Raw genomic sequence first — 26,880 nt, 5'->3', positions numbered from 1 at the left:
TCTGGGCTACACTTCCCTGCAAGGCTTAAAACCCCAAGAGACTGGCATGAAGTCAAATGAATTTCCAGGGAGAGTCTATTAACCCAACAAAAGACCAAAAGATATCAAAAACTCCTTTATAAGCATATCTATTTTAAACCCTAGTGTTATTAATACTGTAGATCTGAAATTCAGAATGTGGAAGCTCTCAAAATACAATTTTCACAGTCATAGTTAATTGAACTGGCACGAACATGAATTCTCATTTTCCAAATGTATTCCAGTAATTATAATCAATCTTACTAAAATACAAAGCGAATTTGATACATCAACATTAGAAGTTTTACAGCTAAAGAAATATAGTGGAATATAACGTGATTCCCACAGCACAGAGGAAAAGAGTGGTCTTCCTTTACCCCAGGATAAACAAGGGATCCAGATGTTTCTTTATGTGAACTGTGCAAGAAATATTTCTCAAGGTTTATGATAAATCCACAGTCTGTGTGTGTTTCTATAGTAACAGGAATGGAGTGCATGCAGACAGTCTACAGTAGTGAACCAGCTATGCTGGTTCTTGAAAACCTGGCATTTTTACTGTTTGGCAATTTCTGCGGCAAAACACTATAAAAATGATACAAGATGTTCAAATATTAGAGTCATTTTGTTTTAAAGCAAAGAATTGAAATTAAGCTTAAGTATATACTCTTTGAGGTGTAACAAGAGAAAGCTATCAAATATAGTCATATACTGATTTATAACTGAATGATCACTAATGTTTGAAAACCAGATCCTGCATTTGAAATCAATTCAATACATACACACATACCCCTCCAGAAAATTTCAACTACAACTCGCACTTAATGACAGAATATGAGGATTTTTGGATGACAGCATCAAGGGAGATTTTCATTTTACTATTTTTTCCCCAAATCTACCCCAAGAAGAAAATGGTAAGGGGAGTTAATTTTTTTTTTTAAATATGGTCCATTATTTTCAGTACTTAGGTTTGCAAGGGTGAAACCAGAGCCTCTATAAAGTAAAAACTTGAAAAAACATGCATAATCTATATAGGAAGAATGCTAAAATCCCCTAATACCAGGGTTTTAAAAAAGACTCCATTCTTCTTGGTTGTATGTTCTATCCATATTTTAAAATCTAATTATATGATCAGAGTGATCCTTTGACTATAAGCCATAAATTCTGTATTACCCGTTTTGTCTTTCATAATTTAAAAATTGTTTAATTGCTAGTAATGTAATAACAAAGGTGTATTGTTTAAAAAAACAGGTATATTATTTTGTTATAATTATCTATTTTAAATCGGTAAATCATTCACCCTTTTTGGAAATAAGAGATAAATATTTTTAAAGAGCCCAAACACACACCTTTAAAAATCAGCAAACACAAACTGCTACTAAGTATCAACAAGATGCATATTACTCTAAAAATTAATATTCTTCTTTCAGAAGCCTTTCTACATTTTAACTTCACCACACACACAAAAAAAGGGGGTAGGGTTATGGAAAAAAGAAAATCAACCACTTGGTTCTAAGAACTTGACCATGCCTCTACAACATCAAAAAGGAAATGAACAACAATATTCACCTTTTGTTTACTAAAAGTAGCTAGAATTGATAGCATCGAATCTGACTCTGTTATAGACAAAGAGCAATAACTGAATTTGGTACAGTGACTACACAACTCAACATCAATCTTTCAAACAAAACGTATCCTGCTTGAAAATTCTTTTTTTTTTAATAAATGTATTTATTTGTTTTTGGCTGTGATGGGTCCTCATTGCTGTGTGCGGGCTTTCTCTAGTTGTGGCGAGTGGGGGGGTGGTGGGGAGTACTCTTTGTTGCGGTGCGCAGGCTTCTCACTGCAGTGGCTTTTCTTGTTGCGGAGCACGGGTTCTTGGCACTCGGGCTTCAGTAGTTGCGGCTCACGGGCTTAGTTGCTTCGCGGCATGTGAGATCTTCCCAGACCAGGCCTCGAACCCGTGTCCCCTGCATTGGCAGGCGGATTCTTAACCACTGCGCCACCAGGGAAGCCCTTTTGAATCATTTAAAGAGGTTTACTGCCACTCTGGTTGAGGCTAACTCTTTGAAAGTTTAATGCAAAAAAAAAAAAAAGTGCAGGGAATTCCCTGGCCATCCAGTGGTTAGGACTCCTCGCTTCCACTGCCAGGGGTCTGGGTTTGATCCCTGGTCAGGAACTAAGATCCCGCAAGCCACAAGGTGGGCCCCTCACCCCGGCCCCCCGTCAAAAAAAGTTTAATGCTATGATTTAGGGAAAAACATTTTATTTTCTGAACTATATTTCAGCAATTACACTAATAAAACATCAATTCTCCAAATGATACAAAAGGCTTGCAGTATTGTAGTATGTTAAATAAATGTTCTATATTAGTAAACCTTATATGGATATCATGACTTAAAGGTACTTTCCGAGGTAGCCTTTTTTTTTTTTTTTTTTGGCGGTACGCGGGCCTCTCACTGCTGTGGCTTCTCCCGTTGTGGAGCACAGGCTCCAGACCTGCAGGCTCAGCGGCCATGGCTCACGGGCCCAGCCGTTCCGCGGCATGTGGGATCCTCCCGGACTGGGGCACGAACCCGTGTCTCCTGCATCGGCAGGTGGACTCTCAACCACTGCGCCACCAGGGAAGCCCCTGAGGTAGCCTTTTAAAATGAACTCTAAGCTGCTGACTAATTTCTGGGTTAAAGTGGAAAATAGGCTTGGTTTAAAAAATAAACAATTCAAGAGAGAATATATTCCCTTTATATCGTCATGTGATTTTACTCATTTATCCACCAAGATACAAAGGGAATCATGTCATTTTTATACAATTACTGACAACACGCACCCAAATCAAAGTAGTTTTACTCCATCTATATCTAATAAACTCAAGATGTATCAATAGAAGATACCTTTCTAGAATAGGATTTGTTACATGACATTTATTCATTAAACAACTAAGCAAAGGCATAAGATTGGCCACTCTCTTCAATAAATGAAGAAATAAAATATGAGTATGATGCTTAAATAAAAACAAAACAGAAATAAATACTGGTGAGGTTTTCTCTTCTTGCTCCCTACTCAGGTACAGTATTTTTGTCCTACTTTTTTTCTTTTTTTTAACATCTTTATTGGAGTATAATTGCTTTACAATGGTATGTTAGTTTCTGCTTTATAACAAAGTTAATCAGTTATACATATACATATGTTCCCATATCTCCTCCCTCTTGCATCTCCCTCCCTCCCACCCTTCCCATCCCACCCCTCTAGGTGGTCACAAAGCACCGAGCTGATCTCCCTGTGCTATGCAGCTGCTTCCTACTAGCTATCAGTTTTACATTTGGTAGTGTATATATGTCCATGCCACTCTCTCACTTTGTCCCAGCTTACCCTTCCCCCTCCCCATGTCCTCAAGTCCATTCTCTAGTAGGTCTGTGTCTTTATTCCTGTCTTGCCCCTAGGTTCTTCATGACCTTTTTTTTGCTTTTTTAGATTCCATATATATGTGTTAGCATACAGTATTTGTTTTTCTCTTTCTGACTTACTTCACTCTGTATGACAGTCTCTAGGCCCATCCACGTCACTACAAATAACTCAGTTTCATTCCTTTTTATGGCTGAGTAATATTCCATTGTATATATGTGCCACATCTTCTTTATCCATTCATCTGTCGATGGACGCTTCGGTTGCTTCCATGTCCTGGCTATTGTAAATAGTGCTGCAATGAACATTTTGGTACATGACTCTTTTTGAATTATGGTTTTCTCAGGGTATATGCCCAGTAGTGGGATTGCTGGGTCATATGGTAGTTCTATTTGTAGTTTTTTGAGGAACGTACACACTGTTCTCCATAGAGGCTGTTGTCCTACTTTCTCAAAGACACAGTAGTATTCCTACAGAATGCCCTGTAATCTATTAATTTTACTCAATTTAAATAAGAATGCTGTCACAAAAAGCTACATATTGTATTATTCCATTTATATGAAATGTCCAGAACAGGCAAATCCATAGACACAGAAAGCAGAGCAGTGGCTGCCAGGGGCTGCGAGGAGGAAGGAATGGAAGCTAACTGCTAGTGGATATGGGATCTCTTTTTGGGTGATGAAAATGTTCTGGAATTAGTGACTGGTTGCACAACCTTGTGAATATAATAAAAACTGCAGAACTGTACCGTTTAAAAAGGCGAACTGTATCTCAAAAAAAAAAGGAATGTCTAGAAGAAATCAAGAAAGTATTTGTGTATGTTTCTCAACAATGAAGTCTACAATACCTATACAAAGATTTACTGGTTTCAACACACATGTACACTGTACTTAAAATATGGGCTTCCCCGGCGGCGCAGTGGTTGAGAGTCTGCCTGCCGATGCAGGGGACACGGGTTCGTGCCCCGGTCCGGGAAGATACCACATGCCACGGAGCGGCTGGGCCCATGTGCCATGGCCGTTGAGCCTGCGCGTCTAGAGCCTGTGCTCTGCAACGGGAGAGGCCACAACAGTGAGAGGCCCACATACCGCAAAAATAAATAAATAAATAAAATTAAAAAAATAAAAAGCTCTACACTTATTAAGCTACAGCAATTAAAAGGTGAGGTACTGGCAAAGAGACAGACAATGAAACAGACTAAGATCCGAGACACAGACCCAAGTCGATATGGGAATTTGGCATGTAACAGAAGAATCACTGCAGATGAGTGAAGAAAGGATAGAATATTTAAAGAATGGTACTGGGACAACTGTTTATCCATATAGAAAAAAAATTAGATCCTCACCATATAATACAGCAGCTCCAGGTGGATTAAAGACCAGATATAAAAAGTAAAACTTAAAAAATTTTTAAGGAAAAACAAAAACATAAAACGGAAGTAGATCATTATGAACTCAAGGTGGGGAAGGATTTCTTAAACAATACATAAACAGTAAAAAACACATTGATGAATAAAAGCAACAATATTTTTTTAAAAAACTGTATACCACAAGATCACACAAACAAGTGAGAGGGCAATTCTCCAGACTGCAATGCATTAAACCAAAGCTGGGTTCTGCCCTCCAACCTTCTGCCAACTTTCCTCAGTTCTTGCTATGTTCACTGGCTGTGCCTTATCATCTCATCTGAATTAGAGTAACAACTTCAAACTGCTCTTCCTGCTTTCAGAGTTGTCCACCTCCAATCTACCCTCTCTACCACTGACAGTTCTTAAAAAGAAAACAACCGTTTCCCCTCACCCCGCCACCCCCAAATTTAATAACCTCCCATGGCTCTCCATGCCTTAGGATAAACTCCTCAAAGCAAAAGGTCTCTCTTGATTTGGCCCCTGCCTACCTGTCCAGCCTCCCCTCCTCCTGTTTCTGCTTTCCCACTTTGCCTTCCACCATTCTATCATTTCCTCTCTCATCAACCACTTAGCTTTTGTACAGATGTGTTAAAATACTCCAAGAAGCTTTCCCGGACCACTCCTCACCCACCCTCTGAAGTCCCTGATAGCATCCTACCTATACTCTACCACAGCACTAATATATCACAGAGGACCATCTTGACCTAAATGACGCGTGTGTGTGTGCGTGTAAGCGAACATGATCTCAAAACATCTGTGTAAGAAATAAGAATAAAATACTTGATTACATCCATTCTGGATACCAGCTGCTGTCTGTTAATTGCCCTCTGTAGGCTGAGACAATGTTGGGCGGAGGTTCATGCCAGCTCCTCCTTCCTTCCCATTCTGCTGCTACTACAATGGGAAGGAGACCAAAAGTTACAGCCAGGTTGTCCCCACCCCAACCTATACAGGCTCCTCTAATAAAGCACATATTTATTGAGCACCTACTACATGCCAGACATCACACTAAGCACTAAAGTCATAGAGATGAAAATTCAGACATGGTTCCTGGAATTATACAGTTGCATTATTACCGGAGAGAGAAAAGCAACAAAGGGAATGTGCTGGAGATGAGGCTTAGTAATACACATTTATTCATTTCACATCGAGTGCCTGTATTATGTTTAGTCCTAAGTACTAGAGATAAAAGATGAGCAAGACAGAGTCCCTGTGGACAGAAGGGACAAGTGCCCTGGATGACAAAGGAAAACATCCAAGGTTGAGGAGCTGGGGGATGTGGGACAGAGAGAGGATGCAGGGGACCTGAGACATTTCCAAGTATAGGAAACAAAAAGTCCTAACCTGTGGAAGGGAGGGGAACTCCTTTACAAAGACCTATATTAACCATCACCTAAAATGGTTAAGAACTTCCTTGGCTTCTTAGTTTCACATCTTCTAAATGATCTAGATTATATATTTCTTGATATGTTGCAAAACCAAATTACAAGAATTTGATGAAAGCACACTACATAATTCAGGGGTATAAAAACAACTTACATGCCAGAGAATATGGCAAGACTGGAAGTTTATGATGAGGACATGGGACTGCTTCATCTCTGAAACCCAGCCAACTACAGTGGCTAGCACATTATCAATAAACAGACTGATCACAAACAGAAAGGAGTATTGCAGTAAGGAGCCATAGGATTAGATTAACAATGTGAGTATTTTAACATGAGCTCATAATTGTTAAGTAACTAGTGTTACTGAAATACCACAGGTGTTTGTTAGCAGCATGCATTTAGAACTGACTGTACAGATTTACTTTTTCCCTCGTAAAAAGATCACGAATAAAGCTGGGAAGTTGCTGCACAAAACCAAACAAGCAGCAGGTAATCAGGTCACTAAGAGGAAACAGAACAAAATGAAACTTCCCCCTATTATTTTTAAACTTTTTCAAAAGTTTAGTATGTAATCTGACTATATATTTTATCAAGTAACCTTTTCATCAGAATTAGAGTAGAAGATATTTTATTAAGTGCTGGAAATTCAGAGTATAAACACATCACAAAAAAAGAGTCACTGGCTGACAAGAAATGTATTTACATAACCATATTTAATTCGAAGCTCACTACCATGAATCTAATAATTCTACAGGCATACATAAACTATTAACATAGGGACTTCCCTAGTGGTTCAGTGGTTAAGACTCCGCCTTCCAATGCAGGGGGCATGGGTTCGATCCCTGGTTAGAGAATTAAGGTCCCACATGCTGCAAGGTGTGGTCAAAAAAAAAAAAAAACACATTTAAACTATTAACATATTAGGGTTCATATTTTCCAAAACAGTAGTTATATTATGAAATGAAGCTCTGTCTTTCGTTCAGTGTATAAAAACTGCAATCATTACTAATGGGATTAAGAGAAACTGTCACAACATTATCACTGTTGAGCATAACACATGATAAGAAGAATATAAAACTCTAATGAGTTTCTAATAAAATGACTTCCCTTTTTTGAATCATTTATAGCCTAATACAAAACCTGTACTAAACACAAAATCAGCTTATATTAGAATGCCAACCTGTATTTGAGGCAACTTTGAGTAACTTCAGCATTCAGAGAATTGCCAAATGTGTTCAGATTTCTGAAGTTCATATTTACCTTTAATTTCCAAAGCAAAGGGTAGCAGTGTCTCTTTGGTCATGGAAAAACCAACCAGCCAACAAAACAAAACTACTTCACTTCTAGCAAAGGTACTGGGTACTTTTATGTTTTGCTCACTGCTGTAACCCTAATCCCCCAGTACCGTAAGGGAATGAAAAAGACTGTTAAATGAATACAGGAATGGCAGAAAAGACAAGCGGAAATTAGAACCACTATTTTACTGAATATTCATTTCCGTCCAAGTAATGAAGACAGAAGAAAATGTGTTTTGGCTCTCAAACTACAGTCAAAAGTACAGCCCCAAATCACAGCATTAGTATATGCTGTAACAGGACTTCAACTCCATAATCTAAAATTATGCAGATAATTTCAGTGTGGACCTCATCAAATCTCTGTGTTGTTATACTAATCTCTAAAATTACTAACATTTCCCAAGAGCCAGATACGAGTTACCAAATCAAATTTGGTTTTTAGTATCTGGACTTTACATAACCCACTGATCACAAAGTGATCCAAAACTCAAATATATGACTGAGAATCAGACTAAGAAGGCAACATACTTATCAATGAGTTCGCACTCTTAAACAACGTTTTTGAACCCTGGCACTACTAACACTTGTTGAGAAAGGCTGTCATGAGCATTCAAGATGTTTAGCAGCGGGCCTCCCTGGTGGCGCAGTGGTTGGGAGTCCGCCTGCCGATGCAGGGGACACGGGTTCGTGCCCCGGTCCGGGAGGATCCCACATGCCGCAGAGCGGCTGGGCCCGTGAGCCATGGCCGCTGAGCCTGAGCGTCCAGAGCCTGTGCTCCGCTACGGGAGAGGCCACAACAGTGAGAGGCCCGCGTACCACAAAAAAAAAAAAAAAGATATTTAGCAGCATCCTGGCCTCTACGCACTAGATGCCAGTAGTACCACCTGCCAGTAATAATAAAGGATGTCTCTAGACATTGCCAAATGTTCCCTGGAGGGCAAAATCGCCCTAGGGTTGAGAACTACTGCCCTAAAAGGATGTTCACGAAAATGGAAATGCTTACTATAGTCTGTTCTCTTTTGCTTTGCCTTTTACTTCTCTGTAGATTCTATAATGAACATATAAAAATGTTAATATGTCTCTTCAAAAGAAAAAATCAATTCATTAATTATAAATCAAGAAAATGCTCATATTTATTCGGCTTCTATCCTATTTTTCAATGACTAATACACACAGATGTTTTCCTGAATATGCCATATTTCTGAGTATTCAAAAGGTTAAACAAAAGAACCTGCAACAACTCAGAATAGATCCAGATTTTAATCTGTATAAGAATCTCTCTAAAATTTCAAACAAAAAATACTTTAAACATGCTTCAAGTAAAATAATATAATTTACTGAGGACTTACAATGTGATGTTCCAAGTGCTTTACAAGTATTATCTCATTTAATCGTCAGAAAACTCCTGCAGAATGGATACTAGTATCTCCATTTTACAGATGAGGAAACTGAAAGACAGGTTAGGTGGCCTGTCCAAGGTCACACATAAAGTAAGGGTCTACTAGAGCCAGGAGTCAAATCCAGGCAGTCTTGCTTCATGGCCTGCACCCTTTACCACATGCTACACTGTCACTGACCACTGAACCACTTTTCTGTCATGTCTGTATTAATTCAGAAAGGCAACCATTACTGCTTCAGAAAACATCCCTACAATTAACAAAGCCAGCATCTTCAACTTGTAAAGAGGCTGTGATAGACAGAATAATGACCCCCCACCAAATACCCACATCCTAATCCCTAGAACCCGTGAACATGTTACCTGATGTGACAAAAGGGACTTTGCAGATCTGATTAAGTCAAGGATCTTACAATGGAGAGATTATTCTGGATTATCCAGGTGGGCCCAGTATAATCACTAGGATACTTACAAGAGAAAAAGGGATGGAGAAGCGTCAGAGAGAGATCTGAAGATGCTCTGCGCTGGCTTTGAATATAAGAGGAAGGGGACCATAAGCCAGGGAACGCAGGCACCTACAGAAGGTGGAAAAGGCAGGGAACAGATTCTCCTCGAGAACCTCCAGAAGGGATGCAGCCCTGCTCATACCTAGATCTTAGCCCAGAGAGACCCATGTTGGCCTTATAACATCCAGAACTATAAGATAATAAATTTGTATTGTTTAAAATTTTGCTGTGTTTAAGCCACTAAGTTTGACATCATTTGTTAGAGAGGCAAAAGGAAACTAATATAGAGTCTTCTCTGACAGCATTTCTAAACACTCCCTTGCTGTGGGGAACGTGAAACAGAAAGAGCACTTTTTTTTTTTTTTTTTGCCGTACACGGGCCTCTCACTGTTGTGGCCTCTCCCGTTGCGGAGCACAGGCTCCGGACGCTCAGGCTCAGCGGCTATGGCTCACGGGCCCAGCCGCTCCGCGGCATGTGGGATCTTCCCAGACCGGGGCACGAACCCGTGTCCTCTGCATCGGCAGGCGGACTCTCAACCACCGTGTCACCAGGGAAGCCCCAGAAAGAGCACTTTTAAAGGTCTTACCCCATGACAACATGAATAGTCCTATCTATGGCTACAAATATGCTAATATGGCCTACAACCTGTCCCTGGACAGCCAGGAAAGCCATCAGCCTGCAATTGCTCAGAGGACGCTGCTGTCACCTTTTACGCTGCAGAAGAGAAGTACGTGATTTCTTCCCGTTTTGTTGGCAGTCACTCCTGCTTTCTATGCTCTGGAGTTAACTTTCATTCTAGTTGGAGATGTGATACAAACAGCGATGTGGCAGCAAAGCCAACACCACGCATGACACAATAACGTTATGGGTCCTTTTATTACTAAAATACTTACTGTATCTTTCCATTTCTGACAACTAAAATCTCTGGGCCACACTGGATTCTGTGGCTGATTTTCACAAAAATATGTGGTGGGTGTGGAGAAAACTTGCAGTAGTAAAGACAGCACTATGGTTAAGAACCACTTTTTAAAGTCTGTTAATTTAAACGTATAATAGCCACAGTTAATAAAGAAAAGCCCCTTGCAGCCATCCCAAAGAACTCTACTGAGTCAACATTTTTTATAATGAATAACCTCTAACTGGAAGTTTATTTTGTAAAGGTGAATAATGTATAAGTTCCCTAAATAAAAAGACTGATTCATATCTCAAAACATTAACTATTTAAGACTATGTATAGGAATAGATGAGTAAAAATAAAACCCTTTCCACACTTATCATGTTGGCATTTAAATATCAGAAATTAAATGACCTAATTTACTGCATGAGAACATTTGATCTCTGACTACTCACAGATAACTCAAACCACTATCAGTTAAATACCGCTTTTATCAGGTAAAGTGCCTATGTCTGCTACACAGTGATGTCCATTCATAGATGACAAGTCAAAACAACACACTGGAAAACTAGGATTTGGCAGTTCTCTCTGTTCTGACCAATGGCATACAAATAAATGACTTCGAGTAAATCCCTTAATCTCTAAAAGGTTACGAAATGAGGCTGAATACTCAAAAACCGATGATGGCAATATTTTCTCACTTGTTTTTCCATTTTGTCAACTCTATGATTTTTTAAATAAATTTATTTATTTATTTTTCGCTGCGTTGGCTCTCTGTTGCTGCGCGTGGGCTTTCTCTAGTTGTGGCGAGCGAGAGCTACTCTTCATTGCGGTGCGCGGGCTTCTCATTGCGGTGGCTTCTCTTGTTGCAGAACACGGGCTCTAGTCATGTGGGCTTCGGTAGTTGTGGCACGTGGGCTCAGTAGTTGTGGCTCGCTGGCTCTAGAGCACAGGGTCAGTAGTTGTGGCGCACGGGCTTAGTTGCTCCACGACATGTGGGATCTTCCCGGACCAGGGTTCGAACCCATGTCCCCTGCATTGGCAGGTGGATTCTTAACCACTGCGCCACCAGGGAGGCCCCAACTCTATGATGTTTTATGTGGAGAGGATTTATTTAGTACATATGTGCATGCCTGGACAAAAGTTTGTCTATTTTTAAAGTAAAAGTTCCCACAGAAATGTTTCTATACAGACTCATTCTAAACTAATTGCTGTAAATTACCCATATCAACACCACCAAGATAATCAAAAGCCGGGCCTCACCTTGCCTATTCCCAGACTCTAAGTGGTTTGTTATTCCAGATATATATCTAATTCCTCACAAAGTCCTTTTTTTGTTTTGTTTGTGACACGGTTCATTACTGAACACCAACTATGTACCAGGTCCTATTCTAGATCCTGGGAAATCAAAGGAAATATGATTCTGATCTCATACAGCAATAAACATGAAAATTTCAGAAAACGATAAGCTTCTATAAAACAGGGTAATAGGACACAGTGACTGGGGGTCTGGATTGTTATAAAAAGGACTAATGGAATCCAAACCAGGAACTAGTCATATAGAAAGATTAGAGGAAGACACGTGAAGAGGTGATCATCAGACATATCTTTTATTTCCTTTCAAGTTCTCTGTTTCAGAGGCTTCTGAGGTTATAGTAAAAATATTTAAATAACAGTCAAGTATTCCAAGTAATATAAAAAGTTTAAGATTTCCACATTATTTAACCATAACTACTCTAAAGTACTACTGAAATGAAATCATTTTGTTGGTCAGCAGTACAGTCTGTTAATAACTGCATTGATTAAAAGAGTTTTTAAAAATACTTTTATATTTTAAAAAAAGGGCTTCCCTGGTGGCGCAGTGGTTGAGAGTCCGCCTGCCGATGCAGGGGACACGGGTTCGTGCCCCGGTCCAGGAAGATCCCACATGCTGCGGAGCGGCTGGGCCCATGAGCCATGGCCGCTGAACCTGCGCGTCCGGAGCCTGTGCTCCGCAACGGGAGAGGCCACAACAGTGAGAGGCTTGCGTACCGGGCCTCTCTTAAATATTTTAAAAATATTTAAAATTTGTATATTTTAAAACAATAATCAAATAACTATTACTAAGTTGTTTCCTGTGAATGGATTTATTCATTATCTAAGAGAGTAAGCATTTGGAAAAATGAGATTTTAAAGTCCCAACCCCACAAAAACACAACAAAAGTAATCACAAGAGCAAAGAATGTGAAAATGTCCACTTCTACTTAATTCTTTCCCTTCACTAATAATATCTAAATCTGTGCTAATCACACGTGGCTACTGAATTGTAAACAAATTAAAATTAAATTAAAAATTCAGTTCTGGGGCTTCCCTGGTGGCGCAGTGGTTGAGAGTCCGCCTGCCGATGCAGGGGACGCGGGTTCTCGCCCCGGTCCGGGAAGATCCCACATGCCGCGGAGCGGCTGGGCCCGTGAGCCATGGCCACTGGGCCTGCGCGTCCGGAGCCTGTGCTCCGCAATGGGAGAGGCCCAGGTACAGAAAAAAAAAAAAAAAAAAAAAAAAAAAAATTCAGTTCTGAAGTACACTAGCCACGTTTCAAGTGTTCAAAATCCACACATGGTGGGTGGCTACTATACAGGACAGCACAGACACAGGGTATTTCCATCACTGCAGAAAATTCTCTTGGTCAGTGCTGATGTAAATCATTTCTCAAATTTGACCCAAACAAAAACATCCTAAGAAAGCTTATAAAAATAAGGTTAATTATAAACTTTTTAAAGAAATTGGTGAATAGTACCGTATAACTAGACAGAAATCACATATGAGGAAATTTAGCAGACACATATGCAAGAATAAAATAAGAGTAAGATAAATCGGGGACAAGGAAAAATGCGCTCTGACATTGGTCTTGCAGTCATGAGTCTTGAGTTTTAGCTGTGAGTCTACCTCTCTGAAGAGATAGACATATTTGGGCTTCTGTTTATAGCCCATAATAGAGGTTAAATCAGGTGATCCAATCACCTGAAATGACCCCAAACAATGGGAAAGTGAGCTGTGATTCCTCCTAGTCACCAGTACATAAATGTAGGGGTTGGATTTGCATTCTGACAAGAACATATGCGATTTTAAAAATTAACTTTAATGTCTTACCTACCCTCTTAACATTATTTAAAGATGTTCATTATTTGCAATAGCAAACAATTATTTGAAATTCACAACCAACACCTATTTGCCTAAATAAGATTTTAGGGGGTAGAGCACGACCACCATATTTCCTTCTACAAAATTCTCTAAGTAATCAAGGTGTATTAGAGAAGTAGCACCTTTTCTTATCATTTTTAATTTTCCTTAGTTTATACCACTAGTAATAGAGTAATACTATTGTTAAAACATACGGTACTACTCCATAATCTGTTTAACTCCAGTATCATCACCCCAAATATATTCTGAAATTTTCACTTAATAATTTTCCACTAAAATTGTGTTAAGAGAAAGATGATGGTCAAGGACATGAAAATATCCTGTATAAGGGAGTGACCTATGTGAAATGAAACACAATTAAACACCAAAAAAAACCCTGTCACTAAATACAGTCACACAATTTTCATTTGACTATGATTCTATTAAGTTACACAACATTTTAGGTTGCTTTGTAGTTCTTTTTTTTTCCTGACTAAACCACATTACTTATTGAACTGCCTTGTACCAATACAAAACTTACTAATAAAACATGCAATTTCCCTTATCTATTTGGTTTAACCTCGAAGTCTTCACTTTGTTCTTGACCACACCCGGCAACAACAGACATGGTATTATGACTGGAAGAAAATTCCCATTAAATTATTTTCCGGGCTTCCCTGGTGGCACAGTGGTTGAGAGTCTGCCTGCCGATGCAGGAGACACGGGTTCGTGCCCCGATCCGGGAAGATCCCACATGCCGCGGAGCGGCTGGGCCTGTAAGCCATGGCCGCTGAGCCTGCGCGTCTGGAGCTTGTGCTCCGCAACGGGAGAGCCCACAACAGTGAGAGGCCCGCGTACCGCAAAAAAAAAAAAAAAAAAAAAAAAAAATTTTTTCCAATCCCTTACATCAAGGGACTGGCTCACACTGAAATTTATGACAAACTAAGTAACTTATATCAGTCATCTCGTTCCATTCACTATGAAATCTAGTAAACTAACAAGTTCATCCACATATTTTCCTTCCTCTTTCCCTAACAAATTTTTAAATTACAGAAAACAGGTTTGAGATTGTTCAAATTTTACTTTCTTTTACCATATCAAGGCAAGGTATCACAGAAATTATAATGTCGTTTTTAAAGTACTAAGCAATTAATTTATCATAATATCTAAAATGATAATTTACTAAGTTTATTTTTCCTATAAAGACCAGGGGTTTTTCTTCTCTTTTTTTTTTTTTTTTTGGTTCATCAGGTTTATCACTTTAGTATTTTAGGTTCAATTATATTCATTTCATTTTTAAAATAATAAAAGAACATAAGGAACTTCATACTATATTCAAATTTTACATTATCACCTATTTGCTTAATCAGAACATGAAGCGTTGGTGAAGCTATAGCCATCATGCTTTTGTAATAACAACAGTGGAAGTAAATTTGGACTGGAAAATTAACTTCATGTTCCTACTTGTAACAGCATGAATTCTCTTTACCAACTGAGAAACACCCATATAACCCACGCAAAGATTCTGCTCAAGCACTAACTAACATTCAACTTTTAACTTCTATAAAAGTGCGTTTAGGCCAACTGATTCACATCTTCATCGATGAAACATTCGACTAAAGACTAACTCATTTTGCATATGCTATTATTCTTATATTTTTTAAAAAGTCATTTATTATCAGCTACATGCCTGGTCCAGTTCTAGGCACACTCTAGCACTTCTAGTTTAGATCCCTATAATTGCAAAAAGTAGTCATTTTCATCTCCAATTCAAAGGTAAGAATACTGAGCCCCAGTGGTAGAGGTACGGTGGGAATAAGAACTCGGGTCTCCCTGACACTTGCCCTACACTCCACTGCCCATCGAGTTAAAAAAAAAAAAGTTTTGTTAAATGGCTTAAAGCAAACAGAACAACTTTCAGGGTGAAGGTCAGTTACAGCAAAGCAAACCTCTCAATAAATAGAAAGCCATACATTTTATACAATAAGTTTGCTATAGTTAACTACATAGGTATAGCATACTTTCCATAGACATTTCCTAATATAAGGTGTTTCTGAATAAAATTTGAATGAAAAGAAAGGTATTTTATTTTATTTTATTTTATTTTATTTTTTTGCGGTACGCGGGCGTCTCACTGTTGTGGCCTCTCCCATTGCAGAGCACAGGCTCTGGACGCGCAGGCCCAGCGGCCATGGCTCACGGGCCCAGCCGCTCCGCGGCATGCGGGATCCTCGCGGACCGAGGCACAAACCCGCGTCCCCTGCATCGGCAGGCGGACTCCCAACCACTGCACCACCAGAGAAGCCCAAAAGAAAGGTATTTTAAACCACATACAACGCTTTCTCAATAAAGGCATCGTGACTGAACGGAAAGATAATTTTATAATTCAAAAAATCTACCACATCCTTTGCTTTATAAGCTTAAACTTTATGTCATGTTTTCTTAACACAAGAATATGAGCATCTTGTTTTCATAGATGACTTTTAAAATCTCCATAAATTGATATAAAGTATATATCATCAATTACAACTCAATAAGGCTGGAAATAAAATTTTTCAAAATAAGTGATTGGAATTATAAAGAAAAAATGTATCACACAAGCTGCTGCGTTCTTGTATACCTGTACTACACTTTAAAAACCACAAGTAAATGCAGTTTTTTAAAATAAAGCCTTTCTGATACTGCTAGGAGTTTAAACTGGTTCAAACCTTGCTGGAAATGTTCTAAAATCGACTGTGGTGATGGTGCACGATTCTATGAATATACGAAAAACCACTGCATTGTACATTTTAAATGGGTAACTTGTACGGTATGTGAATTATTTCTCAACGAAACTGTTATTAAAAAAAAACCTTTCTGGAGAAAATATTGGAAATATGTGTCAAAAACTTTTGTAATGTTCAGGCCTGTTAAGTAATTCTACTTTTAGGAATTTATTGTAATCAAATCATTACAGTCATACAACTTTTTAAATATGTAAGAATGTTCATCAAATTTTATCTAAAAATTGCAAACTGCCTAAAACGCCATCAACAGAATAATGGTAAATAGATATGGCACAACCATACAATGAAATTATATATCAGTTTAAAAAATCACATTCTCAAAAAAATTTATTTCACAATAAAGCAGGTTATAAAATAATATTATATACTATTCCAATTTGTAAAAAAAAAAATACAGGTATGCATAAGAAAAACACTGGAAAGATACAGAACAAAATGTTAACTGTAGTTGTTTCCAGTTGGTAGGATTTCAGGTGATTTTAACCTTCTTTATATCTCACTGGTGTTCAATTTCTCTACAGTAAACAACCCCTTCGTAACTTAAACATAATAAATGTTATTTTAAAACTACCAGCCACTTTGGAAAGTACAAATTTTCCATTAAAAATTAAAAACTAATAGTGCTGGGGGTAGTGGTGGTGGTGGGATGAATTGGGAGATTGGGAATGACATGTATACACTAATATGTATGAAATAGATTAATAAGAACCTGCTGTATAAAAATAAATTAAATTAAAAAAAAAGATTCTATAAGAAAAAACCTAATAGGGCTATCAGCATTTCTTAGGGGTACTGTGTGTGTGGACCTATATGCATATGGATGTAATACCTTAATTAAGACCTTAACCTCAACACCCTAATTCTATGACACAATAAAATAAATTCTAATGATCAAGGCTAAATTGTACAGGTGATAACAACACAGAAAGCATGAGATGACCAAAAGTATATTAACCCTACTTCATATACAAAGCCAAATTACCTACTTTAGGTTTAAAAAACCATTACATTAAATTATGTGTGTTTCCACATCTAGAAAAACTCAACATATACAGTCATTTCAAGCTTTAAAATAATTATTTCTCATCCTTGCAGGAGAAAAAAATAGCAAGGGATGTATTTAACCTTCACCCAGAATAAAAAAGAACAACATTCTATTGGAATTTTAGGTGAAGCATAGCATGAAGTTTCTCACCACAATCAAATATGAAATACCATATTGCAATGTATTTGGATCCGGCAGAGATCAAGAAAAACACAGACAGCTTCAAGTAACAAAATTATAATAGCCAAATAAAGGCTTTAATTTATGTATGCAGATGTGTTATTAAAATGTCCTTCTTAAAGTCCACATTGCAGAGTTTTATGCAAATAGTCTGTATTCATCAGGTAGTCAGAGGGGAAAAATAATTTAACTTTGGGACTTCCCTGGTGGCGTGGTGGTTAAGAATCCACCTGCCAATGCAGGGGACACGGGTTCGAGCCCTGGTCCGGGAAGATCTCACATGCCACGGAGCAACTAAGCCCATGCGTCATAACTACTTAGCCTGCGCTCTAGAGCCTGCGAGCCACAACTACTGAAGCCCGCGCGCCTAGAGCCCGTGCTCCGCAACAAGAGAAGCCACCGCAATAAGAAGCCCATGCACCACAACGAAGAGTAGCCCCTGCTCTCCACAACAAGAGAAAGCCCGCGCGCAGCAATGAAGACCCAACGCAGCCAAAAATGAACAAATAAATAAATAATAAAATTTTTTTAAATTCTCAAAAAAATTCAACTGTTTTCTGCTATCAAAATCCTCCAAAGTCAACATTTAACCTTTCCATACACATAAGAAAATATGTCTAGAAAGTCAGGGAAGCACATTAAAGTAGGTTTCTCCAGTTAAAAAAGAAATCTGGTTCACCTAGCCAAGATGCAGACAAGGTAAGAATCAAGAGGCACCAAGGATGGAAGAGTCAACATAGATTGCCACTGTTCAGGTTAATACTTTTTCTAATGGTTACATTAATGTGAAAGCAAGAGAGTCAAACTAGTTTTTGTAAATAAGATACTTAAGTTAGGTATCAGGCACAGATACAGGCAAATCTGACATTACCTAAGCAAAAGCCATTGTTAGAGTCTGCACATAAATCTAAAACCAGTAGTCACTGAATCCTACCAAAAACTGCATCAGAGATGAATTCTGAAGAAACAGCTTTATGCAACATGGCATGATTCTTGTAGGATTCAGCATTACTTTTTGTTTCACATTCATTAGTAAAGCACCAAGATTTCAAATGACTAAATGACTACACTAAATGTTAGGAAACTTTTTTTAATTGCCTAGATAACCCTTTTGATAACAACAAATAAAAACTGGCGATTCAGTTTTTACCTGTGCTGACTCCTCATGGTTATTAATTTTTCAGCTTTCTTTTCAGCACAGTGTTATCCCTCAAGTCCAACTACCACCAAGACAATACCACTTAAACCAATGAGACTGTCTCTGCAGCTTTTCTTACAGGGCAGATTACCTGGGTTGTGACTACATGATGTTTGTTTTCTAATTATTTGTTTATACCGTACATTTAGGTTTTACGCTTTTATCTTTATATGTCATGTTTTACAAAAGTCTTTAAAATGCACTTTAAAAAGTCTTTGCTTGTTTGTTTTTTATGTACAGCTTTCTTAAGACTCCACAGCTAAGAGATGTGAGTAACACAAGACTCACTAGACACAATACCATCTTGGCTACAGCCAAAATGCCAGTAGGCAAGCCTCCACATGAGACTTCCTAATCTTTTGAATCTCAAATAAATTTGATAAACTAAATTTTATTTTACCCACAAAATCCCAGGAAGCCACACACTTCTTAAATTTAAAATAGCTACTTATTTAAATTGAGTTAAATAATTATTGTGCTTTCCAACTTCACACACACACACAAGTTATTGTGCTGGAATTCTATCCAACATCTCAGAAGATATCACGTAAAATAAAGTATTATTAGATAATATTCATATATGTATATGGTTAAAATGGAAACTATATGAACATAAATTTGTAAAATTTTCCTATTCACTCTCTCAATATAGTTCTAAATCTAGATGAAAGAGGGATCAGAGTAGAAAAAAGAATTCTCATTGTAGATCAATGATAACACAGATTCACATTTAAAATTTAAGAATAAGCCAAGAACCATTTATCAAAGAGCTTTTCAAATGCAAAATTTTGTCAATAAGCAGATGTACTTTAGAAGTAACAAAACATCTATCTAGTAAAAACTGAACATTCTCTAAATCACAAAATTTTAAATATGCCTTTTTCCTTCTTTTCATGCCACCCTGTACTAGCACAACATAATACATAAGTGTTTAAAAGTACTTATTAAGTACTTAGTAAGGTCAACAATAAAAACAAAATGAAAAACCTCTGAGTATTTAAAAAATGTGTTAGGTAGTCGTAGTATAATCAGTTTCTTAAATTTATCTTTATTTATATTTATTAAAAGATTAGCCTGCAGAAATAAAGCTCACCATTCATTTAAAAACTCAAATGCGGGCTTCCCTGGTGGCGCAGTGGTTGAGAGTCTGCCTGCCGATGCAGGGGACACGGGTTCGTGCCCCGGTCCGGGAAGATCCCACATGCTGCGGAGCGGCTGGGCCCGTGAGCCATGGCCGCTGAACCTGCGCGTCCGGAGCCTGTGCTCCGCAATGGGAGAGGCCACAAACAGTGAGAGGCCCGCGTACCGCAAAAAAAAAAAAAAAAAAAGCTCAAATGTTGGACATGTTATTTATTAACACATGAATAAATCATCTTAGTTGCTCTTTCAAAAAATAATAGACTCCTATTTTTTTTTTTTAGTAAAACTAAAAACAGCAATGCACCAAAATAGATTTTATGGATAGATACCAAATTCTAAACCTTTTTAAAGCTTTAATGATTTTAATTTTTTAAGTGTCTAAAACACACTTTTTGTTTTAAAGGAATTCAATGAATGTATCCACGGTTATGAATTTTCTTCTTGATAGTAAAAAATAATTAAAAATAATCAGTGATGCCTAAGATTTTTTTAAAACTTGTTTTCAATTAGGTATTCTTTCCAAGTTCTTTTCCAGGACCATGATAGACCTTTTATTTTTTTATTTCATTGATAATTTTGTTAAAACAGGAAAAATTCTGCCAAAACCACTTCATTACCCAAATTACAAACTTCAAGATACCTGGACAAGACTCATTTATGCATGTAAAATTATTTTGTATAAATGCTATATGTACAACATGGTGAGCAAAGTATGGAAAAAGAGAAGAGCCTTTACCTCACTGCAACTTAATCCCCTTGTGCTCATTATACTAACCATGCCTAACCTTGAGTATTCCCCCTCACCTTGAGCTTTCACAGAATGCACAAATACTTCCACAATAATAAAGTAATGTGATGTGGTATAAAGAGTCAAGTGACAGGTTTTTCACCAAAGCCTTGGACTTAACTTTTCTGGTCTCAGTGATTTCTCTTGTAAAATAAAGTAGTTGGACTATATCTCTTCTATTTAAATAGGCTGTTAGGGACTTAATTCAGGCCCTGCTACATTACTTGTAATAGCAAAAACTTGTTAACAACTTAATGTTAATATTAATCAATATTTCAAACAATGGAATACTATATGACCCTTAAAAAGAAGAAAGCTGTAGGTCCATATGTGCTTGTTTGAAAGGATGTCCCAGGTAGCCTACTAAAACAAAAAAGCAAAATGCAAACTGTGTGATAGAATTTGTATGTATTTTAAGACAGATGTACGTACATACGTACAGAAATTTTCTAGGACACCCAAGAAACTTCAAAATGGTTGTCAGTGGAGAACAGAGTGTTAACCTTTTTTTAAACCTCTTATAGTCTTTTATAATACTTCAAAAAAATTAAATAATGAACGTGTATTATTTTTATGAATCTTTACAAGAAAATAAAAGTAAAGGTCTGCTGATCAGGTTTTATAATTAGAAAAGACCTGGGTTTGTATACTGGCTTTGCTGTTTACCATCTGTGTGTTATTAAGGTGTTTAACCTCAATCTCTCCATCTGTAAAAAAGGAGTTAACAGTACTAACCCTCCCACAACTGTTGAGAGGATGAAAGGAAATCATCCATATAAGACATTTAGCGCAGCACACTGTTAGAGGACAACAGCTATTAGTAGCCATTACTAGGCTTATTATAAATATTATTATAAATTCCAGAAATGGAGTGTCTTTTAGAATCAGACAACCGACTAAAGACTTTGACAATTCATTCAAGGATGACCAATCTCAAAGGCAACCAATTTCCTTTACCCCAAAATCATTCAATCTGATCAGTATAAAAAAGGGCATGTCTATTAACTTAAAGTTAAAAAAAAAAAAGCTATCACAGGTAGCAGGTGAGCTGATGAGGGACATGGTAATCAGAGCACAGTCTGGGTTTTAATTAAGTATCAACTAACTAGAGTAGCCTTCTTCATTACATGTGGATACCTAGCCAGGAGCCAGAATACTCATGACAACTGGGCAGGCGACATTTATCTTTACAAAATGCTGAATATCTAGGAATAAACTTTTTTTTTTAAAAGTAATTCAAGCTTTCAAGAGTCTTTTCTTATTTTAATATACAACAATTTCTCATTTTCCTAAAAATTTATGGCACTGATGGTTCATTCACAAATTACTTACAAATAACATGTCAATCAAGTGAGAGATATAAAAATGAAATCTCCATAAAAATAAATCCCAAAAAAGCATACTGAATGGATTTTTTGAGTGGAACTTTTTCTCATAAGATTTTTAAAAATTCAGGCTGAATATTATCAAATCAAAATAAGTTGTATATCTGACCTCTATACTAAAAGTGCTCTCCCAAAGTAACACTCCAACAATATTCAATTTAATTTTTCCAGCAGACCAAGAACACATCCTAAAATTCGATATAACAACTTGAAAGGATGAGGAATTAGGATAGGTTAAATCAATATGTAGCACAACTGGTTTGAGTCCATCATATTACAATTTTAACAGGCCTTCCTGGTATTAGAGAACAGTTTCAATACCAATATGACGGATTAAAGTTTGGATTCTCCCAATTACAATAATAAAACAAAAACAAAAGGTCACACACATTTAATCCTTTTCAATATGAAAATAAAACAGGCTCCACTTAGTTCAGCTACTGTAAGTTTGTTAGTATTTAAAGCTTTAGAATAGTAACTATTTCAAATCACATAAGTAGGTACACTTGAATACATTTGAGAGTTACTGTAGCTTTCCTGAGAGTGACCTGAAGTTCCCACCAAAAAATCCTGGCACCTGAATGACGCTCTGAGCTCTGCATGCCTGCTTCATAGATCACTGCGCTGTGCTGAACTGACATTTGGAGATTGTACCGGGCAATTGTATGAAAGCAAAGAGAAAGGATGGAAGAGAGTTTATTTTAAAAAAGAAAACACTTCTTAACACACCCATCACCTATAAGCAAGAGCCATCAGAAACACCATTTTAAAATACACACATTTCTAATTTTCCAACACGCAAACTACAGCAAGCAGATAATGTACCACAGCAGACCTTCCTACCCCTCCTCTCCCCTCACACAGTGCTTTGCCGAGAGCACAAGCCCAAGTAAAATAACCGAGGCAATTTCCTTGTTTACTTAAAGAATTGCAGAAAACATGTTGACTGCTTCCGAGGCTTCTGAAACAAATGAATTTTCAATATTTAAAAGCCTTTTCATGATCATGTTTGAAATAAGAGTAGGAAGGATTCCTTCAGCTAGTAAAAAATATAGTTTTAACTTTATTAAAGGGGTTAAATTTTACACCGCAGTTCATTAGCATGCCTTGTTCGCAACCAGAAGGAAAAGGGGAAGGGGGGGGCAGCAAAACACACAAGATGGAAAACATTACTACCTCCTTTGGTGGTTATGAATAATTTTAAATGACCCCAAGATGTATGGGAAGAGTTCATGAATAGAAAGAAAGGGGGTTAACGATCTGAACTGGCCCCTTCCAGATTCATACTGATGTCGGAGAGAAGGAATTTATTTACACTGCAGTGCCTGGCAGCAAACATGGCTGCCCCTGCCCCCTTTAAATCTGAATAGTCTTCACTCCTCACCAAAACCATGAAATTATGGCCATGTCTCTCTCTGTCTTGCTACCATTACACGAACACACCTCCTCCTCCCTCAAAGCACCTCAAAGCTGTAAAACCCACACCCCCCCCCATTTCACAACACCATAACACTAGCTTCTCCATTATCTAGCCTTGAAAGAAAAGGCACAGAATACACACAAATATAGGAACAAAAGGCTTTCCCTTCCTAACACTTTAACAACCCCCTTCCCCTTCTCTTCCTCCCACTCTGTGACGCTTGGTCCATAGTTCTCATCCTTCTCAACATTCAGTTAATTTCCTTCCCGAGCCCGATCCTGGGTCTCCCAGTTCCTGAGTCTATTTCCTATCTTCCTATTGCATCCTGTCTCAAGCATTTCTCATCTCATCCCTTTTTCCTAATCCACCTTTTCCTCCACTTCCATTCCCTCGTGTCTCCCTTGAGGCCCCATCTCTCCACCTAATTCTTTCTCCTTCCCCCAGACCCTCCTAGTTCCCATACTCCACCCCCAAACCTGCCTACTTCTCTGTCCGCCCAGGTCTCTAATCTCCAAACCTAACTCTTCTCCTCTCCCCCTGCCCCTCCCCCGTTCCATCTTTATCCCCGCCCCCATCCCACCTCTACTCCCAATTCCCAGCTTAGCGCCACTCCATCCCTTATCCCAATCCTACCTCTCCTGCCCCACCTCCCAATCCCCTCCACATCCACTGCCTTGCTTCATCCTTCTAGACTCCCCTCGAACCCTTTCAGGCCACCCGCTAGTCCTCCCATCCCTGCTAAGGTCTCTCTCCCTACCCGGGTCCCATCCCTAGGTCGCCCCCTCCTCGCCGTCCCCACCTCAGCGCTTCCTTCCAGCGCGCGCGCACACAAACACACACACACACACACACACGCATTCACTTTACCTTCACTTTGTTCCATTCTAACCCCCCGGCCGTGTCAGTACGATCACAGGAGACACACGGAGGCCCGGAGTAGGGCTGGGGTGCAGGCAGCCGCCGGGGCCGCGGGAGGAGGAGGCGGAACCAAGCTAGGCCGCATGAAATCCCCGGGCTAGATTTCCCCCGCGCCGGACGCCTCTGCCATGGCGGCCGGCACCGAGGAGGGCCACGGCCAGGCCGGGCCGGGCGCGCAGCAAGAGGAGGAAGACTGCGGGCGGTGGGGTGGGCAGCGGAGCCGGAGGGATGGGGGTCGCCGCGCAGCTGCAGCTGCCAGAGACCAGCCCGTGGCTGGCGGCCGGGCTGGGGCAGCAGAGTCGTCGTCGGGGCTCGACTCGGCCTCGCACGCCTCTCCGCGGCGACCAGTGGACAGTCCCCCTCCGCCTCCACCTCCGTCTTGGTCGCCGCCGCCGCCCGCTCCCGCCGCCACAGGCACCGCCACCGCCGCCGCCGCCGCCGCGCACAAAGCCCCCCCCACCCCGACTCTCGGGGCGCCGCCGCCGCCAAATCCTCAGCCGCTCATTGGCCGCTGGCCGCGGCGCCTGCCGGGAAATGCAGTCCGGGGCTCGGGGCGCAGTGGGCTAAAGGAGGAAGAAGCCAGTCGGCGGGCGGAAAGGAGGGGCTGGGGGAGAGCCTGAAACGCCAGCGGCCCGGCGGGGTCTCGGCTAGAAGTGAGACCGCAGGCGACAAAGGCAGAGAGACAGAAAGGCACGACGCGGAGGAAAGTGAAAAACAAAACAAAACTAGAAGGCAGGATAGAGGTTGGGCCTGGGAGGCGAAAGTGTGCTTGTGCGTGTTCTTTGATGCTTCTAACAGCACATGTCAATCACCAGGTGGAACTGCTTGGGGTGACACTGCGATGCCCTCCCTAGACCTTAGAAATCCCCTACAAACGGGCGCCCGGTTAAGATGAGCGGGAAAGGGGACAGCGATTTCTGTGCCACCCTGGTTGTCTCCCGCCCGACAGCTGTCACAGAGGAGCTCCCTGTCCCACCGGGCTCTGCGTGTGGCAGCGATTTCCGACCGGAGCCTTGGGGTACAGTCTCGGATGGCAGACTCCTCGGACGCCTCCCTGGCAGGCCCCGGGCCCCACACGCCTGCTTCCTTCTCGCCCCGCGGGCCCGGGGGCTTGTGGGTAACAGGGGGAAGGAAGGCAGAGCCTTCCGCACCCCAACCCAGAGGGACCGGCGGGCTCCCCGCCCGTCACGTGCCGGGCCCTGCGCTGCTCGCGGCTAGACCTGCGCTTTGAGGGATGAGGGCGTTTGTCCCAGACAGAGCTCACGTACGCAAGAATGAGAGGACGAAGCGGGAGTCAAGATTCTCTGTAACCCTATATCCCTCCCCATGCTAGGAAATGAATGTGAAACGATAGAAGGTACCAGGTACGTGACACAGTAAACTCCTCTTGCAGGAGTGGGCCGATTTGGTGATATTTCCTGGGGCCTGGTGATAATGACTTAGAACGTCGTAGCACAGACATGAAAGTACAAAGGAAACACAGGCAGCGACCAGATGAGGAAACCAATACTCCGTTCTGAGAATAATAAAGTCATATCAGCACTAGACCTTAGACTCTCCATCGACGTTACAGTGCTGTATCTATTTGGTACCGTTACGGGCAATCCCTGCTACCTTTATCTTTAAATACCACTTAAACAGGAAATTAAAAGATTCCTACAGACCAATTATTTTCATGATTTCTAATTTTGCATTCGTTTAAAACACACACACACACACAAACCTGTTAATAATGCTAAGGATGATATTCAGAATTAAGCATTCCCATTACTGTTAATCATTAACTATTTCTAAATCTATGCTTGTGTGGTTCATATGCTTGTGGTACCAAAAGTTAAAGGAATCAATAAAAGCACAGTTTTGTTTTAAATGTCTTCTCCAAAGGGGGCCACATCACCTGAGCTTATTTCAAATGTTTGATTCTATCTCCTGGAAAGAGAGGTTAAATTGGTCTTTTTTTTTCCTTTCCTATGATCCTTTCTATCTTCATCCTTCTTTCCCACCTTCCTGTATTGACAAGAGTTTAAAATTAAACTTACGTGAAGTAAATGCATAGTCTCTTCCTGCATAACATACACATTGTTAATAATATTTGATGTGGAGCCGTACGTAGGGAAATGGCCATTAAAATAATAATTTACATTTTTAGCATCTAACATCTTATGAGGTTCAGAGCATGTTTTCTATTCTTCTTAGAAAGTGAGCAAACAGTTCATTAAGAAAGCAATCTGGGACTTCCCTGGTGGTGTAGTGGTTAAGAATCCGCCTGCCAATGCAGGGGACACAGGTGTGAGCCCTGGCCAGGGAAGATCCCACATGCCGCGGAGCAACTAAGCCCATGTGCCACAACTACTGAGCCTGTGCGCCTAGAGCCCATGCTCTGCAACAAGAGAAGCCACCGCAATGAGAAGCCCATACATCACAACGAAGAGTAGCCCCTGCTCGTCACAACTAGAGAAAGCCTGCGTGCAGAAACAAGACCCAAAGCAGCCAAAAATAAATTTAAGAAAAGAAAATTTAAAATTTTTTCTAAAAAGAAAGCAATCTAACACAATTCTC

General features: G+C 39.7%; 1 protein-coding gene across 1 annotated transcript in view; it reads right to left on the bottom strand.

The window, feature by feature from the left end:
- Positions 1-24,323, bottom strand: part of NSD3 (nuclear receptor binding SET domain protein 3) — a 103,992-nt gene extending 79,669 nt beyond the window's left edge. Inside the window, exon 1 of the mRNA XM_065899780.1 lies at positions 24,271-24,323. The gene's annotated coding sequence lies outside the window, so the exon portion shown is untranslated. The remainder of the gene's footprint in view (positions 1-24,270) is intronic.
- Positions 24,324-26,880: the final 2,557 nt, after the last annotated feature.

This window comes from Phocoena phocoena, chromosome 21, assembly GCF_963924675.1.
Source record: "Phocoena phocoena chromosome 21, mPhoPho1.1, whole genome shotgun sequence".
Taxonomy (NCBI): Eukaryota; Metazoa; Chordata; class Mammalia; order Artiodactyla; family Phocoenidae; genus Phocoena; species Phocoena phocoena.
This window is presented reverse-complemented; position numbering and strand designations above follow the sequence as displayed.